The sequence below is a fragment of the Caloenas nicobarica genome, chromosome 13, assembly GCF_036013445.1.
Source record: "Caloenas nicobarica isolate bCalNic1 chromosome 13, bCalNic1.hap1, whole genome shotgun sequence".
NCBI lineage: Eukaryota > Metazoa > Chordata > Aves > Columbiformes > Columbidae > Caloenas > Caloenas nicobarica.
Window position 1 is genome coordinate 10,548,760 of NC_088257.1, and position 20,443 is coordinate 10,569,202.

At 40.0% G+C, this 20,443-nt stretch overlaps 1 long non-coding RNA gene across 4 annotated transcripts; it reads right to left on the bottom strand.

Moving 5' to 3' along the window:
• Window positions 1-392: 392 nt before the first annotated feature.
• On the bottom strand, window positions 393-20,321 carry LOC135994116 (uncharacterized). Of its 4 annotated transcripts, none has more exons than XR_010606958.1 (6): window positions 20,187-20,321; window positions 14,593-14,742; window positions 11,979-12,249; window positions 10,969-11,079; window positions 8,595-8,732; window positions 393-561 (listed from the first exon to the last, which is right to left on the bottom strand). It is a non-coding gene; the product is annotated as an uncharacterized LOC135994116 (long non-coding RNA). The 4 variants fall into 4 exon arrangements; XR_010606957.1 differs by lacking the exon at window positions 393-561 and adding an exon at window positions 638-734; XR_010606959.1 differs by lacking the exon at window positions 393-561 and adding an exon at window positions 18,406-18,557 and having other exon boundaries at window positions 6,903-8,732.
• Between the last annotated feature and the right edge of the window lie 122 nt (window positions 20,322-20,443).

Genomic DNA, 20,443 nt, shown 5'->3' on the forward strand with positions numbered 1-20,443 from the left:
CTCACAGTTCCCTGTCCCAGATTCCCCAGGTGGCCTTCTTTTGTCAGCGGTGGATGACATCACTTTGCTTTGGCTCTCTTACCAGGATCCTCAGTGCACGTTACAGGAAACATGGAAGTTTTTCCAAGTGTGTAATTAATTCCCGCTAATACTCTGTATTTTATAAAATTCTGTTATTGTCCACCTACTATTATGAAATTCTGTAGAGGAGGTTTGGAATTATGGAATGATAATTCCTGTATGCGCTCATTCATGCTGTTAGATAGTGATTATTATTACTCTTAGTAATAATAATAACAGTACATTGCAGAGGTTATTCTGGCAGTGTTGAACTATAAACATGGAGGTAAATAGCTTTTTAACAACCTGTGATAATTCCTTTATTCTCAAACCTCAAATATGGAGCAGAATGAGTCAGCAGGAAGGATCTGCGCTTACACATCCTCCTCCTCTGAGAGGAAGAACAGACAGGAATGCAGCAGTGTGGCGCAGTTGGATTCACTTCAGTTTTGAAGACAGCAGGCTTTTTGAGGAGAGATTTTTAATGTATTTTAGCCATTCCTGTGTGGACACAAGAATAAGAATATGGTACACAATTTTATATCTGTTTTAAGCAGCTAATTTATTATCTATTCATAATGTCCTTTTGTCAAGCAGTTGGACACCTCTTCTTCAAGAGTATTTTATAAAGAGCCCAGGATTTTCAGGCATGGTACTTCCTGAAGTCCAGCATCCTAAAAATGTAAGGAAAAGGTTTGCCCAGCTCACTGCCTTACTGGAGATGCTATTTCCTATTAGAAACCCCATTCAGTTACAGTCCGTCTCCCTAAGTTGTATGAGGACTTCAGTGGGTTTAACTGAGATGTCCACACATGATGAATGTGGCACATCAGAAATTGCTAATTAGAGAAGTTAAAATTTTCAGAAATGCCAAGGAGATTCAGGAGTGTAAATGCCAGTCCCCAGTTTCATAAGTAGTTAATTTAAATTCACTTATAATTACTATATTCACTAAGATGCAGTTGCAGACACTAATAGTTTTTTTTAAAAAATGTGTTCTGTTCAGACATCAAATCTTGTTTCCCCTGATGTCAGTGGGAATGAGAATGGATTTAGGTTTTGCCATTTCCACTAAGCAAAATCAAAAATCCGATAGGCAATTTCCTGTCATAAAAAGATCTGAGAGAGCAGATGGAGGAAGAATAATCTAATTGAGATACATTTTCTTTTTTATTAGCTTGCTCTATTTAATTTTTAAGAGCAAACCTAACATGTCTTCTTCCACAAAGAGAGCTTGTTCATTAAGTCTTAAAATAAATGGCAAGCAAAAAGCTCTTTTACTAATCCAGAATGCTAGTGGTGATACCAGGCATTGCTAATAACCTATTAACACCAGGAAAACTGAAAACAAAAACGATGCAGCACTGTGATGAGTAAAGACCAGTGAAGCTTTCACCAGCAGCAGGCTGTTCTGACTCATCCTTTCTCCGGCAATAGAAAATGCAGTTGCTGCAGAGAAATGAAGGATCTCATTCATTTGTGAGGGACGGGGAAACGGAAAGGCCAGGGGCCAAGCTTTCCTCCTGCAGCTGAGTTACAGCAATGGAGAGGGTTTACTCCTCCCCTCTGGCTCTGTTACATCCTTGTGAATCTCTGATACTTGTTGTGGGAAATATGTTTAAATCTCCAGAGTCATTGATTTGGTTGATGATGGGTTGACTTTGTGTTACAGATGGTTTGCAGAAGGTGTTATAACAACTAAGTTTAATACTTAAATTGAAACGGAGCTTTGAAGTGTAAGAAAGAAGAAAGGGAAAGCAGTTTACCCATTAGGCTACTTTGATTCCTCAGAAGTCTTTGTAACCCTACAAAATCCTTCCACATTTTGAGAGCTTTATTTTATTTTGTCTTAATGTGTTTATTCAGGTTTCTTTTAGCTTTCCCATGTTTAAGATGAATCATCCAGAGACAGCATAAAGGGACATCGTAAAGTGACCCACTTTGGAAGTGGCCACCATCATCCAGCTGTGGTAGCCAGAAGTGAAATGGCAATGGAGGGACGGAGGATGTTCTTTCAGAATGAGGACACGATACAGGAAGCCGGTGTCTTCCTACGCATTTAGAGGGTATTAGTCCATCTATTTCAGACATCTGATTTGTTTAGGTTAGAAACATCTGTTTTTCATCCGAACAGCCAATGGAAGAGAAGCAGAGATTCTCTGAAAATGCTTCGCATCACCTCAACTGGGCAATAATTAAACTCCTAAATCAGATGTTCTAAACTGCTTACGGAAGAATATCTCTGTTTATTGGGATAGGGATCCTATCTTTCTCACCCAGGCCTTTTAATTTATGAAGCTCCAGGCAAGCAGTCTTAAAGTTAGGCAATATCCCTGCGGCATGCAGAAGAGGAAGGTACGAATGTGAGATGAGGTAAAATCAGCTCTGGAAACACTGCCAGCATGAGCCTGGATCCACCTGAGCTGGGCTGCAAACCCGTTGTATCTTCTGATATGCTCAGAGATGTTACATGTTGGAGGAAGAACCTGCAGTCAGAGATGTTACATTTTCCTGGCTGAAGATCATCTTTCCAGAAGATCAAAGTTGTTTGGTACCTGTCTCTTGTTTCCTGTTCCATGCTCAAAAACTGCACGACTCTAAGAACTGCAGGCTCTGTACATGTGAATCACATCCACAGAAACATAAAGGATAGGGCAGCACACGTAAACGCCATTTGGAAATAAAGATACAGGGACAGATCATTTGTTTTAATGAGAAAGGGGCAGCATGGGAGGTGAAAAAGCCTTGAGTTGATGCATAGTTACCACAGCTACCCCATTCATAACCCCTAGCTAATGAGTCAGAGGAGTATTTTGGGACAGAACTCTGCCAGCAAAGTGCTCCTGAAGGGAATATTCTCCCTAGTATAATTTAGATAAAACTCTGGGGCCCTTACCTACCCTAGAACTCGCAGCTAAAATAATAACTCACCTTCCACCCACCCGCTGTACCAATTCAGAAAGATGAGCCAAAAACCGTGAACTAGGTTACACAGCGGCAGAGTAAGATCCAGACATCCTAGATGTAGGTGCAATGACAAAAAAATGATAATTTGAGAATGGACACCTAATAGCACTAGATTAAAAGATTCTTCATAACCTAATGATCTGAATTGATGAATAATCTAGTGATAGGAACAGATATAAATTCATAAATATGTGCACACTGGTAAACTAGCCACTCCTGTAGATTGCAAACTGTCCTCGGTTTGTGTGTGCGCACAGCCTGAATATGTTCCAAAAGGTCTCCGAAAGCCTGTATTTCCCTAAAATTCTGCAAGATCTCTCACAAAACATTACTTAAATGTTATCCTACACAAACAAGGGTGGATTCAGAGACATTCGCCACATCTTCACTGTGCTGAGCCTGCTCCTCAAGAGGCATAAATTTTAACATGGAACAGCACCAGATCTGGCCCTTTGCAGAGCAAGGAGACACAGACTGAAGAGAGGAAAAACCAGTTTGCTGCTGCCCAGACAGAGGTTGAGTAAAACAAGCTACACAATCAAAATAGCACATACCATGCAATCACCTTTCAATGTATAAACAAAGGCTATCGGGTTAAGGTTGCTGAGGAAATGTGATTTCCAGTTTTTAACTTTTTGAACAAAGATTTTTTTACAAGAACCTCCCTACAGCACTTTTTATAATACTTTAAAAACTGTTTACATTTTTCTTAATGACATACTGAGGGCATCACGGTGTGATACAGCATTAAACATTGGTTTAGAGTGATTTCTCTAAAAAGCTCACTGTTGGCTTCATCTCCACAGTGCTGAGCCCGCCAGCCAGCAGGTGTGGCTGTGGAGCCTTTTGAAATCCATGGGATTTGCTCCACGAGTCCAGAGGCTGCAGAGCGATGTCACCACTGTACCCGCTTCCAACAAGGACACAGCAACACTACGTGTTTGCCTTCACCCTGAGAAATCCCAGGCTGGCTGTAAACACAAGTGCTGTATGGATTCCTGTCTTTTATGCAGATGTTAATGTCGGTATTTTTTGCTGCAAAGGACTTGAAACTATCATTTGTGTCATTCACTGACAAGCTCCATTTTTCAAGTACACAATTGGCATTATCCTTGGAACTACTCATGAGGTGTTTGGCTGAGTTGTTAAATAACAGATTTACTTTCAATGCTGGCATATAATTTTAAGAAAAAAATATTCTTCAACATAACTTAAAAGATCATATCAGTTTTTGCTGTCAGATTCTTACTAGAGGTAAAAGCCAGGTTCTTACAACAAACAAAATTTAATTTTTGTTCAAAGCGCAGAATAACAAAGATGTAGAACTACTAAAGATGAGAAGTGCTGTTTTTAATGACTGTCAGAATGGTCCAGGATTTGGGAAAGCAAGAACTGCTTTTCTTAAAATATTTACTGCTGCATAAAATTGTTATTGTAACTCTAACACACTGGTACTGCAGGGGGGAAAATGCATGGGGGATCCTACCTCGAAGTCTTCTTAGGTTGATACCTTCCTACTTTTCCTGTCTAAAGTGTTCATATTTTACATGTGGTTTTAAACACCAGCATCAAAAACTTCTGCACCTGTTAAAGGATCTTCCAGTTAGGGAATAGGGGACACCATTTGGGGTTCTGTGTGTTATTACAGAATATTTCTCTTCTAGATGATCATGTGCTGTTTTGTTCCAGGTACGTTAAGAAACCCTGGACTGAGTATTTCAGATGAGGTTTTGTCATAGTTTCCAAAAATAAAAGAAAGTAAATGAAGATTGTACAAAATCAGTCATGATTGTGGAGTAAGCAATCGCTGGCTGACTTACACCTGGAATAAGGGTCAGTAAAAAACCAACAAAACTTGGCTCATAAAAATTTCCAGAACTGGAGCAGCCAACAGGATTATTTCTAGTTCAGGTTTTAACCTTTTATCATTTAAAGGGAAAACATTTGCCAGATTAAAAACATTATGTACAGTTTGAACTGAAGTTATTTTCCTATGTGCTAAACTTTTAAACAACAGATTTTTACAAGGTATGGTTTCAGCTACCTCCGTTTCTTAAATTTTCCAGCCCAAGCATCATTAACAAAAATAAAGCTATTGTGAAAAAGTGAGAAGGGATATTTTAGCCAAAAGCTATTTTTGGTGTACTTTTAACAGTGATGTGAGGAGATGCTAGAGTTAGTGGTCCACCATAGCCCAGGAAACCCCTTTACTCCTAAACATTGATTATAGGCTGTAGCTTGGCAAGCAGAAGGGCAGGCATGAAGGATTTAAAATATTTAATATTTTTTATTGTTAAATATGTAGTATTTAAATATTCACTGTGAAATTACCTATTTAGACTTCATAGAGTCTAATTTTGTATCTGCTTATTCTGTATAATTAGAAGCCAGATTTAGCTTTGGCTGTGGCCTTTTATCCCAACAACTAAACACGTTTCATCTACGAGTGTTCTGAAACTTTATGTTAAAATTGTTTCAAAATAAATATTTGGTATAGCTTGATTAATGTTTCCTTTGGCAGCAGCTCTGCCTTATGCAGCCCAGAGTCATGGTGTTTTTTTCCAGTCCCACATCTTTCTCAAGTGGTGCTGGCGCAATTGCCATTTGGGGTTGCACAGTGAACCCAGTCAGGGGCTTGATCTGGACTAAAATAATCTGACCCAAGATGGTTGTTTTGAACTTGAATCCCTTTTCTGCACAACAGCCTCACAAAGTTGTGGTGGCACCACCGAGACAGTAGCCTGGGAAGGGAAGAGCGAGGCAGGGGGGGACAGGGAAAAGTGGGGCTGCAGCCCCAGCTTTACAAGCCAAACCCCCCTACAATAACTTGGCCCATTCAGTATCTAAAGAAAAAAGAAAAAAAAAAAGTAATTGCATAGCTATGATACTGTATTTGTGGTTTAATTATGTTTCTCCAGTATCCACACCTAAATTAACTGAGTGTACTATGAATTAATGGCATACTACAGCGATTAGTAGCTAAAATGTATATATGAGTAATCTGCATAATAATATAAGATCAGGGAAAACATGCAAACATGCGCTTCTGAGAGGAAAATCTACTTAGAGAACACAAATTACAAACAACCAACCTAACAGAAAATTAAGAGGTATTTTATAGTTATCGTGCTGGTTTCTGTTACTAGCCCTGATTGATAATGGGTCTGCAGGGAGATGAACAGTTACTCATTAACAGCAGAATAACTACAGGAAGATTCAGGAGGCCGGGCAGTATCTACGATTGTTGGTGTTCCCCAGGTGTGAACTGAGCATAAATTACCTGCACAGGCAGTAAAAAAATCTGGAACTAGAAAAATACCTAGTGGGGGCGAGCTAAACTGCCATTCCACATGTTTAACTAAAACTGGTAGGAATTTGGGTTATACGGAAACTGTGTCCTTGGGGGTATATGGAAAGTGTTACTGGGGCTCTCTGTCCACCCTGTACTTTTTGAGAGAAGCAATTACTGCCGGATCATTACATTATCTGATATCATGAGGTGTCTGTAAAGTATTTAAAGAATCTTGCTGAGCAGCAAAGCTAATACAATAAAGAAACTGAAAGAGTTTACGAGCCATGAAGTCTAAAAGCTGTCATTTATCATAGGAATCAGGAAGCAAATTCCATGTCTAATTGCGATAACTTTTCCTATTTGTTATAACATATTTAAAATTTTTCATAAGCTTTTCTCTGTTGCGCTTTCCAGGTGGTCACTGACGTTGCTAGGCAAAAAAAAAAAAATACAAACACCCTAAGCTACCTAGTAGAAAACGTCAGAAAACGATGAAAATGTTAAAAATGGAATGTTAAAAAAATATAGAATGCTATTTTTATGTTTAAATTTTAAATAAATATTTATTTTATTTTATGGCTTTATGGTAACTACTTAAGTTCAACAATTACAATATAAAATCTTGAAATAGGATCAGAGTTTTGGATAACATTTTGTGGCAACAAAAAGTCACACCATCAAAATTAGGACAACCTGGGCACATCTTAATTTCTTCCTATTTAGATTTGCGCTGTTTATTAAACTTAAGCATCAGGACAGTGCAGTACTTTGGATTTTGCTCTCTGGCCTGTGGTTTGCTGCCAGCCTGTTTATGCAGGAGCAATGTTCCTGCCATGGCAGGATTAATAAAGCATTGACTGACAGATTCTAACTGTAACAGCTGTTTTATGGGTTGTCACATGTGGGTGTGAAAAAGCCGCACTGGCCCTCTGAAGAAAGCAGATTTACTATAGATAAACCTTTAATGACATCACCCGGGTGTAACCAACACTTCAGAATGCTTCAAAAATATGTAAGTATTTGTAAAGCATATCTCCTACACGTAGGTCATCCTTGCCAACACTGGGCTAGTACAGCTCCATGCCCTGTGCTCAAATACTGGGACAATTAGACACGATTACATAGAGATTTAGACGCTAGACTATTTTTAAAATCTCTTCCTCTCCTAATGCGTTTTCCCATATAATCCTATCTAAAATTTATTTTGATGGATCGGGGTAAGTAGGGATCTGGGAGCTTAAAGTCACCCAATCCAGAAAATGCTTACATGGGCTACGGGTCCAGTTAGTGCTCAGAAAAGCAGATTTCATTCACGGTATCCCAGCTCAGGAGACAGAAGAGCGTACCTCAAAGATCCCAGAAAGAAAAACAGTATCTATGAGGCTCAAAGAAAAAAAAGGCGTGACAGGGAGACAGACCTAGGAAATCCTCCTAGAATAAATAAATAAATATTTTCCATTTAAAGTGGCCATCTGGACCTGATGCTAGCCTAGATGTCTGGATTGTGTTCTTTCCTTGCTGTGCTGCTGGCAAAGATGGGTAACAAATCTCATTGCTGAAGAGGTCAGATCCCTCATCTGTGAAGTGGTATTGACTTTGCAAGAGAGCTACTGATGGAAAATGCTATTCTAGAGTTGGTATTAAAATATGATGCTTTCCCCATAGAAGACTGGTATTTGAATTCTTTTAGAAATGTGCTCTGTTTGTTCAGATACAAACAACTATCAGGTTTTAAAGGGTGGCCAGAGAAGACCAGAAAATCAACTAATCTCTGCTGTTCAGTGCTTTGCCCCTGCAAAACAAGTAATTATTTGCCTACATGCTGTATGCCTCCCCCCACTCTGCCGAGTCAGCAAACATAACACCAGAAAGAGGAAATCATAACACAAGCAGGAATCTCATTGCTGGAAGAAAATCGAGGTGGGGGAAACAGTGCTTCTGTGAATAATATAGAAATAACTACTCAATTCAGAAATCTCTACTGCACTTAGTGATGCAGCTGAAGGCACGTCCAGATCTCAGAGTCACCAGCCATGAGCTGTGCAAGAGGATCTACCACAGACTAACCGTGCAGCTCTAGGAGTTCTGCTCTTTGCCATCAGTTTCTATTTGTTTTTAATCATTTTCTGCAGAGGAATTAATATTAACATTATTATTTTATTGCATATATGGATAAATATTTAAGAAACATGTCACAGTTGCTCAACTGCAGAAGTGTATTTTCCAAGTGAAAAGACTGATTGTCAGAGACTGCGTTAGATAAAGAGTACCTTACATCAAGCGTTATTTTGAAGTGTTTCAAACAGATTCCTTTCTTGTTGGTTGTGGGACACCACTGATAGTAAAAGCAGTAACTTCTTAAACCTCCGTTCAATGGCATTCTTTCCATTTAATGGAGAAAAAGTAGCACCAGCTGTTGAAACAAAATAGTTATTTTCCTAGTGTAAGTATTTTGGACTCGTTGCTTAATTCTTTCCTTTGTTCTGCTGCACAGAAAGCTTACGCAGACTGTGATGAGACAAAATTACATCAGATATACAAACACCCTCTCAAAAATCAGAACTCAAATCTTCCCTTGAGTCACTTGAATACAGCTGGTAATTATCTCATAGAATGTGTTTTGCTGCAGTTCGAAGAGCATATGGTATCAAAGGAGAAACTGCTCAGTAACACCACAGGCTTTACTTCAGCTGTGTGAATGTTTCTCCAAACCACAAGTCCCTACCTTTTTATGCAGAGGAAGGATAAACTAGTAGTTGAAGTAGAGAAGCGAGAAACAGCCAGCGCAGGAGACATTTCTCCACTGAGAGCTTACAGAAGTTTTCCTTCCCCGACCAGGGGAAACAGGGAAAAGGGAATGATACGTCACATCTCATCCAGCGGCAGGCAAAGACTTAAAACACTGTGTACCAGGTTCCCTGGCAAAACCCACTGCCATTAAGGCAACGTCCTGCTTTGTTCTGGGAGAGATGTGTTAGATTCTGAAACTATTAACCATCCTATTTTTCATTTCCATACACCATATTTCAGTATGTCTGAAATAACATTGCAAAAGTTGGATGCTGAAAATCTGAAAACCTGAGATGTCAGTGAGAGATAAATATACGCAGTTAATAAACATGTTTTTCTTTCATTAAGTCCTAGAAGCAAATACAGCATTACTGAAGAAGGAAACAATTTTGTTGATATCAGTGGGGCTGAACATACTTCAGCCAGAATGAAACATAAATGTCCACATAATCCTCTGTGACCTCTCAATTATTCCCACACTGCGTAACAGTGATTTCACAGATTACACTGAAGGGAACGGTAATTTAAACTTTCTGTGGTACGTGTGCTTGCCCCTTGAACTTTCTTGTTCAGTAGTCACTGAGGCAAGTTAATCTGCAGTGTATTTTAGTTGAAATAAGGGTTGCAGCAGAAACACTTGTGCCTATTGTGAGTCTCTGTTCTTTCTAGTCCTATTTTCCATAATGATTTCATCCCTATCTCAGCATCTGCATAAAAAGGCTATTCCTCTAATAATCAAAAGACAATGTATCAATTGCCATCATGGAGCTGTGCGAGGGGTTAGTGTAATGTATCTACAGCTGAAGCTTGCTGGACTAAAGAATCACTAGTACAAAACATTTGCTGTAACTTTCCATGGATAAAAAGCATTTCAGTAATAAAATACAGGATGCCCAAAATGGAGCTTAGACAAGTTTCACTCAGATATTTACAGTTAAGTATAAATTTCCTGAGATTTAGGAAAACCCAGCAGTGTCCACTGCTGCTTATAAAATTCACACCTCTACTTTTGGATTTTCTTTTTCTGTCTTAACTATAGTAATTCAAACCCCTGTCTCAACAGAAACGAGGAAGTTTGTTTTCTGAACTTTTGAAATTGCTTGCCATCCAAAGAATAGCATCTTGATTCCTGGAACTGCCAAAACATTCATTGATTTTTACTAGTATCGATGTTTAGTTTGGATTGTCTGCCTTAACTCTATGTCTGAAATCATATCAAATCCAACCCCTCTTGTTACACCATTCTTAATACTAGACCAGCCAGCTTGTCCTTATTAATAACTACTCTTTTTTAACCATACGCAGTCAGACAACATTGTCTCTCTTTGGTGTGACAAAATCCACAGGTGTATAGTCAAAAAAAGCCTCACTGTAGGGTGGCATGTGAAATATATTGGCATGAAGAAACACCCTTTTCTAACTGGGTTGGTCATATGATTGGTATTTGGCAGAGACTCATATCATGACGCAGTGAAATCTTTTAACAGTGAAGTTTCTCATATAGTAAACATTCCCAAGCACTAAACTGTATAGTTTTATTTCACTGAAGTAAAATCCCATTATATTAAATTATAATGCGGAGACATTCTCTATGTTAATTTAATGGATGCAGCTCTTCAAGTTCTCACCATCTGTTCCACCCTTTAATTACAGAAACAAAAAAGTACAATTCACAATCCCATCATAAAAAGAGGACTAGAAGTGATTTTGATGCACAGGTACGTATCATACTCAGACTGCCAGCATCTGTTCCTTACATGGTTTCACTTAACAGTAAGCTGTACTTCGCTGGTACCACCCCAACTTTAAAAATATGCGTTGGGAGTTTCAAGGGTATAAATGATTAGTCGGTCACTCACCTAGAAATCTTATTGTCCAGCGCTGTGGTTCTGCCTTCCTCTTAGATCCAGCTGCCTTTCAGAATAAGTAAAATTACTTTTGTGCCTGCAAGCCATTGAAAACTGCAGAATCTTTTGGGGCAAAAGAGGGTACAGAAATACAGTAAGTGAAAAGCCATGTTATAGATACTCTTTGTCAGTATTTTTTAGACAGGCTACCCTCTTTAAAAGGAGTATATTTTTCTTCTTCTAGATGATATGTAGAAAGCATTTACATTTAAAACAGTTGAACAAAATCCAAGTATTTGCATACAGTGACATTGCTGAGAAGCTTTTTCATTCACAGACATAAGACAATAATGAGTTTGTTCACCCAATAGTTATGACTTTTCTGTGAAAGATAACTTACACTCTGAAGAAAGTGTGTTTCAGTTCAAAAATATCTGCTCATATAACTAGCAAAATTAATAGTAGCTGTACCACTTCACAGAAGGGGAAGTCGGAGTTGAAATGGCTCTGGAAATCTTTAAACAGATACACGAGACAACTCCCGTCTCTTGATCTGCTCACCAGCATGTGGTGCCTCTTGCTCTACTGGTTTCATAGTACAGAGTTAAGAGCAAGAGTTATTTTCTTGAACACAGAACTGTATTAAATAGTCACATAAAACCAGAAGAACTTGTTTTGGAATAAGTCAGCCCTATCTCAAGGCTACTATAATGTACACACCTTTATTGTGGAAATTCTTTTACATTGTTTATTATCTGCACCAGTAATTCTTGATAGATTTTGATACATTTGCCTGTCTCCAGTTGGACACTGTAAAAAAATTGGAGCAGTAGTAGCTATACAATACAGTTTTTTTGACTACTAAAAGAATGAATATGGATGATTTTTCCACTGTAATAGATCCAGTTTTTAAAGGGAAGTGCAACTATAGTCAGGACAGAGAGCGAAATTTATAAAAACATACATTGAGGGATTTCATGTAGAAACAGCTGCAACACAAGAATGGTAGGTTTAATACTTACACTGTTAAGACTAATTTGTATCATAGCTTGGTGCCTGGAAGGTGCCATTTCTGATATAAACATTCTTCTGAGGAAGTTCAGCCAGGCTTTGTAAGATTATTTTTGATAGTAAAACGTGAATCAAAATTTAACTTGCTGTGCAGTGTCCCAAAGCACTGGGCCAGTGATTCCATGATGGAGAGCCACCCTTGTGAAGCTGGCAAGCTTCCCCCTCTCATTCTGTGCAACAGGGATGAACCACTGTTGTGATATACTTTGCATTCATTCAGTCCTGTAATAATATACATTCGTTATGGAATTGAAAAAAATCCAATTGCTCAAGGTAATGACAGTTTTCTGAAACCAGTTCTTCTCTCTGATAAGGCACTCGGTATCATTATTTAATTATGGAGTAATTATTCATCCAATGAAAACAACAGTCATAATTTCATTGATCTTTTCAGTTTGTAATCTGAGGAGGAAAACCACATTGGTGAAGTGTACAAATTAACATTATGTTTGTGCTACATATGTACTCCCAAGAGCAAATTTCTGAATACCACGGCAGCAAGAAACATTAGCACTAGTTCCTGTCTTTGAGCACGTACAGACTGACAGCTTTTGGATGCTCTTACTGCGTATGAGTGAAATTCAGCTAGTTATTCAGCAAACACAGCTCAAGTCCAGGATGCACTGGGACAGCCCAGCATAAGTCCAGGTTTTATCCAACAGCTGGGTGTGTGTAGCATCTAGATGACAGACATGCAATACAATATAATAGCTGAGCATTCTGAGGCCAACACAAGGAAGGTGTTATTTGGCCAGCGAATGCACTCAGCAGTTATTGTTAACGCAATATACATCAAAAAGGAGGTTAGACAGAGTACAGGCCAGTACGATCCAAGTTTCAGCTGAAATATTGAGAGTTTCGGCATTACCATCTACCAGTGAGATTAACGGGTCACCCCTCATGGCCATTTCTCATCCTTTTGCCAAATGTAAGATTTTTATTAGTCAAATTTATAACTGTGTATTTTTTACTTTCATGATATTTATCTTATACACAACTTCAGGGAGAAAAGCTTCTCAGTTTAGAATGATGTTTCCAGAGCTTATGAGGTGTTGCAGATCATTTGACTAAATCCAATTCAGTAAGGCTGAAAGGGGTAAGAAAAGAAGTTCTACACAGGAAAAAGGATGGAGGAAAATAATGGCAATCAGGAAGAATTATGCTAACTTTGACAGAAAAAAGACGTTGATCAAAGCGGGAGGTCACAGCGTGCAATGAAATAGGAGATGAAAAAATAAAATTTGTTGTTCAAATAGAAGAGATCAGCGTTTGTTGTTACTGTGATCACCAGGAGAGCTGAAGAGTTTGTTACAGCTGAAGGGAAGTATCTAATGTTCTCGGGATTGACCACTGATGCTTCCCACCAGTCTTCCATCCTTATCAAGTCACAGGAGTTTGATGGATATGATGAGGAAAGGTGGGGAAAGGTGACCCAGCTCAAGGCTGGAAGGGTAAGTAGTCTTAGCTAGTAAAAATGGAGATAATACCTATGAACACAGTGTTACTAATGAGGAAGCTCAGGTTTATCAAGTGTAGCTCCATCCACCTGGGGATATTCTCTTTCCAGGTGATTTACCACTGTTATTTCATTTTGCATGTGTATATATTTACTATTATTACTCACAAATATTTTGACTGTCATTGAATTGGCATGACTAATAGTTTCTGCTTGGGCAATACAGGATTGCCAAGGATCCTTATGCTTGGGACTGAGGTGTGCTGACAACACATGACTTTAGAATGCCAAATGTGAGTCAGTCCACACATTTTAATTTTCATTAATATATTTATTTTTGTGAATATTAATCTGGCTCTCCAACTTTCCTCAAAAAAGAGACAGTTCTACATTGGCTACCCTGCTACAGTAGTGCAAATAATTTCATCTTGCTACAGCATATTCTTCCACTTCACCTTTAAAATAAGGCTTTTGGTGAGAACACTTATGTAAAGCTGCAAACTAGATTTGGAACAATAAAAATGATCCAACTTGCCACCTATTTTTAATACCCAAGATGGAAGGCACTGAAATTCTGAATGATAATATTCAAAGAGCAAAGCACAGCAGTTAATCCACCTATTACAATGAAATCTGATTCAGTATTAGGTTAAAAATAAGGTCAGGTTATTATTTGTAACTAGCTATTACTAATAATACACTTGTTAACCACAGTGAAGTTAAATCATGATCTAAGAATAAGTGTGCCTGTGCAGTGAATATATCACGGTTCTCCTTTGTCCTTTAGCACATACATAAATAGATTTCAAAAGAAATCTTCCCTCTCCAGTCTATTCAGAGGAAGCATTTAGGCAGCAGGCAGGACACGGCACTGCTTGGAACTGAGCTGGAGAGCTGATGCTGAGCTGGATGGCATGGCAGCAGTTTAGAGAAGGCACCTCTAGCAGGTGGTGCATACCTGTTTTGTCATGCAAGACATCTGTGACACCTCCAAAACAACACAGATACTACATTAACACACTTCTAGAGGTCACAGGTACTGCCCAACTGGGTTCATGCTTCCTTCACTACAAGATACTGGCAGTGCTATGAGGGAAACATACATTTACCTGGCGGGAAAGGGAATGAGGAATACCTCATGTTTTTTTGCTGCAATCCTTTCTTGCAGTCTTTCTATAGCTTAACTCTTCAGTTGCTTGGCCCAGATGAAGGTCATTATGACACCAACTGTGATGTAGTATTACCTGAAGAGTAAATATCTGGAAAAATAAAAAAGTGCAACGGCTATAATATGCAGAGAATTTAATTCATTCCCTCAAATAGCAACAGAATGGCTATATCAGTTAGGTGTTGTCTGGCTTAAGCATAATAGGACAAGATATCCAGGACAAGACGAGGAAAAGAGGCACAGAACAAACATAAGAGTCCTACTTATTGGCTGAACTGCATTGTGCACTTCTCCATTGTCTCAGCACTTTGCAAGGGCACAGTTAAAGAGCAGAAGTGTTATGACAACCAAGGGCAAAACATTTTGGAGAGATCAGGCTTAATATCCTTAAGTCTGCAGGTAAGGCACTAAGTCCTCCTGGATTTAAAGGCATTTAATAGGATTGCAGGCTCATTCCAAGGAAAGCAATCCTCATTACAGCCCTGAAGCCTCCCCAGCTACATTAGCCAGCTGCTTGCTTTTGCATTAGTTACTGCATTTTGCTGTAAGCCTATGCACCAAGATAAGGAGACAAAATGTATCCTGCAAAGGTTTTAGCCATAATTCAGCTATCACACTGTGTTTTGAGATTTCACAGAAGTGAACAATGCAGCCCCTTGCTAAGATATTGCAATTTGAAATAACAAAACACAAGTCCTACATTTTTCAAATTCCTAAACCCAACCATCTGAAAGCCAGAAACAGTGGTTTCTCCATAGTGTGCTGGCACAAAAAGCAAAGATAAATATCTATCCCTTTCCTAACGCAGGAAATATTATGTAGGAATTGTCCATACAAAGCATACGAGATGTGCCAAGTTTGTGTAACTTATTAAATAAAACAAACCACCTTGTATCATATTATCTCCATGACAACTGCTCGTATGTATTAATAATTTGCTATGTGCTTAAATGTAGCTTATGGAAAAGATTGCACAATAGGAGAGCTTTTCCAAAGAAAGTACTTGTATCATGAGCCACGCTGACCGGAGCACCACACCAGCAATCAGCAAGCCGAAAGCCTCCTCGCACAAGCTTAGCAGGATATTGCACAGATGTTTACATCGTTTGTTTAAAAGGAAGGAATTTAAGCATGTGCCCAAGCAGCTATTGAACTGGGGTCTCTACTTTCTTGACTTTAAATGCTTTTGTCACGTTTGGCAAGTTAGCTAACTTTACTGTTTCCTCAATGGGACTGAAATAATGTATTTCTCTATTTGGTCATGATAGTGACAGAATTTGTCCTGGCAGTGACAGTGTTTGTCAAGTGCTCCAAAGATTAGAGCTGTTAGATGGCATGTAGCATTTCCAGAAGGGAGGAGGAAGGCAGCCGTGTGCTCAGAAGCGCAGGGATGTATCCACCTCACGGGGCTCCTGCCCAGCCAGCTGGGAGACAGTGCTGGGCTTCAGTGCCACACTCGCAGGGAAAGAGCAGGACACAAAATATTTGCAAAATATTAAAAAACTAATGTTTGTGAATGAGCACTCTATTCCTGGCTTTTTAAATATTATTCACTATGAATTATCTGTATTGATTTGAAAATGAGATTTTCAGTTACTTTGCAGTTCTTTCAGTAAGACTGTATATTTCCTGCTTTCTCCACAACACCAGAGTGAACTATGATCGAGCAAATTTCAAGTAATGTTTTGCGATATATAAGGTGATTAATAATGAGATTCCACCCTTTACAGAAGCCACTTAGTTGAACGTGTAAAGTGAGCAGGCTTCTGTTGATAGCAGTATCACTGATGTCACTGATTTTGTCACGTACTATCTGGACTTTGGAATGAGTCAAATATACAGAAATAATATTTGTTCATGCTGATGCAACACAAATATCCAACGTAAATAGCTTCTCTTCTAGGTTGCCCATCTTTTGCAATCGTTTAGTAAAGATCACAAGATTTATCTGACTTAATGGAACTATAAAAACACAAAACATGCAATATGTTCTCTCAGTAAGTGGCCAGTATCTGAATACGTGATTACATTATGTATACTTCTGACTTCGTCTGATCAGGAAAAGTCCCTTTCCCCATAGAGGCAGGTGGTTTCTACACTGAAGTACCAACCAATGTCTATAGTCTTTGCTTACAAAAAAGTGTATTTAATCAAAGAAGGCAGCCCTACATCAAATGGTGGCAACTTTTTATTACAATAACATATAGCCTTTTAATTTTGCATTTAGTATTAAAACACCATAGCAAAAGACACTACAGACACAGGTTAGCAGATAATTTAAAACCAGTAAAATATTCAGAGAGAGATAAGCGTGAAGAAAACTAATTTACGTGTTCCTTACTCGACACTACATTCACATTGTTGTACGATGCCTGACAATATAAATCTGCATAGTTTAAACACTGATGTCTCTTTCACTACAATGGAGATACTGGTGTTACTGCAGTAACTGATAAAGATTATTGCAATTGCTAACACACACATCAATGAGTTTGAGATTCATTGCAGACGGTTACTAGTTGGCACTATCAGTGGTTTTGCAAAAAAGCTGAATAACCTACCAATCTGACGTGTGTAAACAGAAGTGCAGTCAGCCCAAGCAGTTAACCTTTTTCAGGAATGCTGTAGATATGAAACATTTGTCACTGACTCAAGTGCCAGGCTCCCATACAGCAGCAGGGACTACCCTGCTCATCGTGGCTGCCACACCCAGTCAATCTCCTTAGCTACAAACCACACACACACAGAAGTGTCTGGCATATATTCACATAGTAAATACAAGTATTACTGCCATCTCACAATTCACAGTTTAATCTTACTGTATATCTGAAGTACTGACAAACCCCCAGCTTATGCAACACAGCAGGTATTCTTTCATTATTTCACTCTCCTTTGAAGGCTCAGATAACTATCTATAAAAGACAAAAGCAACCGTGATTCTCTAAACTATTGATTATGACTCTTAAGTAGGTGGAAGGAACAAGATCTGACTTCTGATCCACATGTAGACTATTCAAAACAATATGAGGAAAAAATACAGAGCTAATGCTTGGGCTAGAACTGGAAACCAGAATTTTCCCCTTCTCTGTGAGTGTCCAGGTAACTGAATCCTGAATTTCCTGAGCCAAGCCCTGAATTCTCTTCTGGGCAATGGCACAGCTTCAGCTGCAAGCAGGGAGTGCTGAATCACCTGCCCCTTGTGAAGTGGCATTTGTCCCGGCAGTTAAGAGCTATGACTGAGTCTTTTCATAGAAAAAGGGCTACTTTCCAAGGTGAGCGCTTTAACACCATGCTCCTGGGCACCAACAGTGGGTCTGGGAACCACCACGCCTGTTCTAAAGACAGCAGTGATCATTATTGACATCTGTAAGGAGCCCAGTCGAATCCACACTGGCTGTGCTTTTCCCACATCTATTAGATAAAACATCACAGGACTTTGATTGTAGTTTCATAAGCAAATGACCCAGTTTCCTGCTGCTGAGGTTCTTTTATTTCTCCTCTCACTGTAACTTTCCTATTCCAGAAACAAAGCCGGCAGCAGGCAATGCAGCCCTGCCCAGTTTTGAGCACTCAGATCAGTGCCCAGCGTGGGCGTCCCCTCCCACATCAGCTCAAACCACTCGCACACTCACATAAAGATGTGGACAAGGGTACACATGCAGCAAAGAAACACTTTTTTCAAGTAGAGCAAGGTTTTTTAACACTAATTTTTGCTGGCAACAGAGAGGGAATAATGTCAAGAGGGGATGGATACCTCTGCCCTCTCCCTGTCAGCCTCGAGCGACCAGCACCCCAGAGGAGAGACCACCTTGGTCTGGATCACGGTCAGACTCCGACAACACACTGAAGAACTCGTTTCTCTTGAGACCGAGGCACAGAGTTGCAAAATTATGCATTCAGATATTTCTGAATGTTGGGAAAAATAAGTAAACAATAACAGTAATTAGCTATTTTTTTGTAGACAGAAGCATAATTAACTATAAGATTGACACCATTAAGTTCAAGGATATTATCTACTTGAGTTTCACTAAGAATTTCACTATGTCTGTGGAAAATACAGAGCTAAATGTGGTCTTAGAACATCTGAGTATGCCAGGAGGTCAAAAGTTACTAAAGAAAATAAACCTTAGCCTGGCAAGTTACACAAGAGATGATGTGATTGCTTCATGTCCTTTGCATTTATTTGTTCAAGATTATTTTGGGAGTATTAAGGAAGATGTGCTACAAAGTAAATTCTTGAAACCTATAATTTTTCAATGAATAACACTTTTCCTTCTACAACTTTAAGTACAAAATTAAGAACATCTGAAGATGCAAATCTATGTAAAAAGTGCAAAAACATTCTGGAAGAAAAACAAAACAGCTGTGTGACGTCATTCAAACAAACTGATGTCTGCTAGGAGAGTATGACACCAAGAAACTGAGACTGACCTATGAAAGCAAACATTCTTTTCCCCTTGCTCACTATGTAATTGTTAATTTGCCCCAATAGTAGGCAAAGAATTTAACAATTTAGACTCTGTATTAGGCAAACCCTGACCGAGACAATTAACACCTATTAGCTAGGAAAGGTCCTTGTTGATTTGATAATTTCAACGGGGTCCATCTTGTCCAAATTTCGACTCATTTAAGTGAAAGAATACTTTTAACTGATTTTTTTCATAATTTTGGAAGTTATTTAAGAGAAATCTTGCATTAACTAATACCTCAGCAATTTAAAATGCAAATTGCAAAAAAATACACAAACCATTCTAGATCACAGATGCACATTTCTTTCATTCCTTTTTATTGCATCTTATTTGTCTTCATCTTACAGACATCTCCTTTAGGTAGAAAGCAAGAGTCCAAGTACACTAAGGCAGCTGAGATCCACCACTAGTGTCCTGTATTTCACTGAAAGCTTATGCTATGTCTCAGTTAGTCCTTCTCTCTTATGAGGCCATAATAAATCCAAGTCTTCCAAGAACTCCCGTTTTAAAGAAAAGAAATGCAACACAGCGTTTTTAATCTAAGCACTACCTAGTGGCATAAGCGAGATAATATTTAACGCTCCGGCTTGAGCTGAGAAGGTTTATTTTTAAGTACCTAACACCAACAAGTGCCCTCCACTTCCTCGATCCCAGAGGGACACAACGGTGCGCAGGACTACAGGAAAAGCACAAACACGACAGAGGCAGAAGAAGTGATGCCCAACTATCGCTTTCTCGACCCGCCCCGCAGATATTGGGCGGGTCGGGCACCCCGTCCAGGCTGTGCCCCCTGAGGAGCCACCTCACTGCCCTCAGGGCTCTCCCGGGCAGCAGAGACAGACACCGCCAGGCCAGGCCGCTGACAGACCCCCTCAGAGCCCTCGCTCCCGCCTCAGGGGTGCGGGCGGGGCTGCGCCGCCCCCGTCACACAGAGGCCCGCTGAGGAGGGCGTCAGCCCTCAGCGCTGAGCGGCACCACCGGGCTCACGCACCACAGGCCCAGGGGACGGCGGAGACAAGGCCGCCTCAGACCACCCGACCCCGCCGGGACGCCGAGTCCCACTCACCGCCCCGGCGGGGACCCGCCCTCGCGGGCATGCGCCGGCCGCTCCTCCCGCGCAAGCGCCACCGCCTCGCCCACGCCGCTTTGTGTCGCGCCGCGCAGGCGCAGACGAGTCCCGGCGCCGTCCCGCCTCCGCCGTCCCGCCGGTCCGGCTGGTTCCGCCCGGCCTCAGCCCGGCGCGCGCGCGCGGCCCCGCCCACGGACCGCGCACGCGCCGCCGCCTCCCGTGGCGTCTCCCTCCCCCTCCCCGTAGTGGAAGCT